The following is a 5,340-nucleotide window of genomic DNA, read 5'->3' as shown; positions in this document are numbered from 1 at the left end:
TTCCCGTTTTCCACGTTTTTTCCCGTTTCACGAGAGAGACGAAAACGAGGAAAATAATCGCGACAAATGCTCGCTCGCTGCGCTCGCTCGGACGAATATAGCCCAACCCAAAACCGATCCCGAGCGTTCGAACGAAGATTTCGATGAAATCGAAGAACGAACGCGAAAGGGATTGGTTTTGGGTTGGGCTATTTTTTTTTCGAGCGAGCGGAGCGAGCGAGCAACGCGTAAGAGCGTATCGTTGCGTCGCAGGGACTTTGAAATATTCGCCACTGTTCGAACGTTCGAGTCGAAATAACTCGAGAAAAAGCGTTATAACGCATCGAAATTATCAGTGAAATCGTTACGTATCGACGAAATCTAGTCGAAAGTAGCGATTTCACTTTATTTTTTTAAAAAATTTCATCCTCCGGACCAACGTGACCGGGACGTTGGAACTTAGAATTTTTTCGCCCCGTTACGAAAGTACCGAAAGTTCAACTCGAAATAACTCGCTAAAAAGCGTTATAACGTATCGAAATTTTGCGTGAAATCGTTACGTTTCGACGAAATCTAGTCGAAAGTAGCGATTTCACTTTATTTTTTTAAAAAATTTCATCCTCCGGACCAACGTGACCGGGACGTTGGAACTTAGAATTTTTTCGCCCCGTTACGAAAGTACCGAAAGTTCAACTCGAAATAACTCGCTAAAAAGCGTTATAACGTATCGAAATTTTGCGTGAAATCGTTACGTTTCGACGAAATCTAGTCGAAAGTAGCGATTTCACTTTATTTTTTTAAAAAATTTCATCCTCCGGACCAACGTGACCGGGACGTTGGAACTTAGAATTTTTTCGCCCCGTTACGAAAGTACCGAAAGTTCAACTCGAAATAACTCGCTAAAAAGCGTTATAACGTATCGAAATTTTGCGTGAAATCGTTACGTTTCGACGAAATCTAGTCGAAAGTAGCGATTTCACTTTATTTTTTTAAAAAATTTCGTCCTCCGGACCAACCTGACCGGGACGTTGGAACTTAGAATTTTTTCGCCCCGTTACGAAAGTACCGAAAGTTCAACTCGAAATAACTCGCTAAAAAGCGTTATAACGTATCGAAATTTTGCGTGAAATCGTTACGTTTCGACGAAATCTAGTCGAAAGTAGCGATTTCACTTTATTTTTTTAAAAAATTTCATCCTCCGGACCAACGTGACCGGGACGTTGGAACTTAGAATTTTTTCGCCCCGTTACGAAAGTACCGAAAGTTCAACTCGAAATAACTCGCTAAAAAGCGTTATAACGTATCGAAATTTTGCGTGAAATCGTTACGTTTCGACGAAATCTAGTCGAAAGTAGCGATTTCACTTTATTTTTTTGAAAAATTTCATCCTCCGGACCAACGTGACTGGGACGTTGGAACTTAGAATTTTTTCGCACCGCTACGAAAAGGCCGAAAGATCCCCTCCAAATAACTCGTTAAAAAGTGTTATAACGTACGAATATTTTTCAAGAAATCGTTATAACTCGATAAAATACGTCGGGATTAAGCGTTTATATCGTCGGCAGACGGATATAAAAACGTTTGGACCGACACGACCGGTCGTTGGAACATAGAAAAATTCCGAGCCGGTACGTTGGGACTTAGAAAAATTCCGAGGGCGAAAAAGTTTTTTCGAGTTTATTCGTTAAAAAGCGTTACAAGGTATGAATTTTTTTGCATAAATCGACGTAACTCGACGAAATACGTCGGGATTAATGGTTTATTTCCGTCCGAGAACGATTTTTAAAAACGGACCTATGCGGCCGGTCGTTCGTACTTGGAAAATTTTCGGACCGAACACTCTTTTTCGATTAATTCGTTAAAAAGCGTTATAACGTACGAATATTTTTCAAGAAATCGTTATAACTCGATAAAATACGTCGGGATTAAGCGTTTATATCGTCGGCAGACGGATATAAAAACGTTTGGACCGACACGACCGGTCGTTGGAACATAGAAAAATTCCGAGCCGGTACGTTGGGACTTAGAAAAATTCCGAGGGCGAAAAAGTTTTTTCGAGTTTATTCGTTAAAAAGCGTTACAAGGTATGAATTTTTTTGCATAAATCGACGTAACTCGACGAAATACGTCGGGATTAATGGTTTATTTCCGTCCGAGAACGATTTTTAAAAACGGACCTATGCGGCCGGTCGTTCGTACTTGGAAAATTTTCGGACCGAACACTCTTTTTCGATTAATTCGTTAAAAAGCGTTATAACGTACGAATATTTTTCAAGAAATCGTTATAACTCGATAAAATACGTCGGGATTAAGCGTTTATATCGTCGGCAGACGGATATAAAAACGTTTGGACCGACACGACCGGTCGTTGGAACATAGAAAAATTCCGAGCCGGTACGTTGGGACTTAGAAAAATTCCGAGGGCGAAAAAGTTTTTTCGAGTTTATTCGTTAAAAAGCGTTACAAGGTATGAATTTTTTTGCATAAATCGACGTAACTCGACGAAATACGTCGGGATTAATGGTTTATTTCCGTCCGAGAACGATTTTTAAAAACGGACCTATGCGGCCGGTCGTTCGTACTTAGAAAATTTTCGGACCGAACACTCTTTTTCGATTAATTCGTTAAAAAGCGTTATAACGTACGAATATTTTTCAAGAAATCGTTATAACTCGATAAAATACGTCGGGATTAAGCGTTTATATCGTCGGCAGACGGATATAAAAACGTTTGGACCGACACGACCGGTCGTTGGAACATAGAAAAATTCCGAGCCGGTACGTTGGGACTTAGAAAAATTCCGAGGGCGAAAAAGTTTTTTCGAGTTTATTCGTTAAAAAGCGTTACAAGGTATGAATTTTTTTGCATAAATCGACGTAACTCGACGAAATACGTCGGGATTAATGGTTTATTTCCGTCCGAGAACGATTTTTAAAAACGGACCTATGCGGCCGGTCGTTCGTACTTAGAAAATTTTCGGACCGAACACTCTTTTTCGATTAATTCGTTAAAAAGCGTTATAACGTACGAATATTTTTCAAGAAATCGTTATAACTCGATAAAATACGTCGGGATTAAGCGTTTATATCGTCGGCAGACGGATATAAAAACGTTTGGACCGACACGACCGGTCGTTGGAACATAGAAAAATTCCGAGCCGGTACGTTGGGACTTAGAAAAATTCCGAGGGCGAAAAAGTTTTTTCGAGTTTATTCGTTAAAAAGCGTTACAAGGTATGAATTTTTTTGCATAAATCGACGTAACTCGACGAAATACGTCGGGATTAATGGTTTATTTCCGTCCGAGAACGATTTTTAAAAACGGACCTATGCGGCCGGTCGTTCGTACTTAGAAAATTTTCGGACCGAACACTCTTTTTCGATTAATTCGTTAAAAAGCGTTATAACGTACGAATATTTTTCAAGAAATCGTTATAACTCGATAAAATACGTCGGGATTAAGCGTTTATATCGTCGGCAGACGGATATAAAAACGTTTGGACCGACACGACCGGTCGTTGGAACATAGAAAAATTCCGAGCCGGTACGTTGGGACTTAGAAAAATTCCGAGGGCGAAAAAGTTTTTTCGAGTTTATTCGTTAAAAAGCGTTACAAGGTATGAATTTTTTTGCATAAATCGACGTAACTCGACGAAATACGTCGGGATTAATGGTTTATTTCCGTCCGAGAACGATTTTTAAAAACGGACCTATGCGGCCGGTCGTTCGTACTTAGAAAATTTTCGGACCGAACACTCTTTTTCGATTAATTCGTTAAAAAGCGTTATAACGTACGAATATTTTTCAAGAAATCGTTATAACTCGATAAAATACGTCGGGATTAAGCGTTTATATCGTCGGCAGACGGATATAAAAACGTTTGGACCGACACGACCGGTCGTTGGAACATAGAAAAATTCCGAGCCGGTACGTTGGGACTTAGAAAAATTCCGAGGGCGAAAAAGTTTTTTCGAGTTTATTCGTTAAAAAGCGTTACAAGGTATGAATTTTTTTGCATAAATCGACGTAACTCGACGAAATACGTCGGGATTAATGGTTTATTTCCGTCCGAGAACGATTTTTAAAAACGGACCTATGCGGCCGGTCGTTCGTACTTAGAAAATTTTCGGACCGAACACTCTTTTTCGATTAATTCGTTAAAAAGCGTTATAACGTACGAATATTTTTCAAGAAATCGTTATAACTCGATAAAATACGTCGGGATTAAGCGTTTATATCGTCGGCAGACGGATATAAAAACGTTTGGACCGACACGACCGGTCGTTGGAACATAGAAAAATTCCGAGCCGGTACGTTGGGACTTAGAAAAATTCCGAGGGCGAAAAAGTTTTTTCGAGTTTATTCGTTAAAAAGCGTTACAAGGTATGAATTTTTTTGCATAAATCGACGTAACTCGACGAAATACGTCGGGATTAATGGTTTATTTCCGTCCGAGAACGATTTTTAAAAACGGACCTATGCGGCCGGTCGTTCGTACTTAGAAAATTTTCGGACCGAACACTCTTTTTCGATTAATTCGTTAAAAAGCGTTATAACGTACGAATATTTTTCAAGAAATCGTTATAACTCGATAAAATACGTCGGGATTAAGCGTTTATATCGTCGGCAGACGGATATAAAAACGTTTGGACCGACACGACCGGTCGTTGGAACATAGAAAAATTCCGAGCCGGTACGTTGGGACTTAGAAAAATTCCGAGGGCGAAAAAGTTTTTTCGAGTTTATTCGTTAAAAAGCGTTACAAGGTATAAATTTTTTTACGGGAATCGTTCTATCTCTATTAAATACGTCGGGATTAAACATTTTTATCGATTTTTTCAAAAAATTAGCGTTCGTCGAACTGACACGACTGGGATATTTTTCTAATTTTTTCGTTAATTAACGTTACAAGGTATATATTTTTTTGCATATTTCTACTTATTTTAACGTATTGTAATTGATTATAAACTTATTTTTTGTCCGTATTCGATAAAAGAGTATGTTTACTGATGCAATTTTTCGGTGAAAAAAAAAATTAATTTTTTGGTAAAAATGCATTTCTATTATGTTAATAAAACGTCTGGTAATGTATTTCGATGGTTGGATATTGGCTTTGTATAGTAGTGATCGAGCGTTCGCGAGACTAAGTTCCAGCGTCCCTTCCGAACGGTACGTTGCTACGGAGGTTTTGCACCGTAAGCGCGCGGCCGCTAGCCCGGCCGGCGCCGGCCTTCCGGCTGGCGCTTTCGTATCTATAAGAGAGACGTCGAGCCGGACGGTTCGGTCGGAACAGCGTTGAGCGCGTGGCTATTCTACGGCCTCGGTTGAGAATTCAGTCACCGCTCCTCGAGTCTTAGTGTAT

This window comes from Bombus huntii, unplaced genomic scaffold (assembly GCF_024542735.1).
Source record: "Bombus huntii isolate Logan2020A unplaced genomic scaffold, iyBomHunt1.1 ctg00000307.1, whole genome shotgun sequence".
In the NCBI taxonomy this organism is placed as follows: Eukaryota; Metazoa; Arthropoda; class Insecta; order Hymenoptera; family Apidae; genus Bombus; species Bombus huntii.
This window is presented reverse-complemented; position numbering follows the sequence as displayed.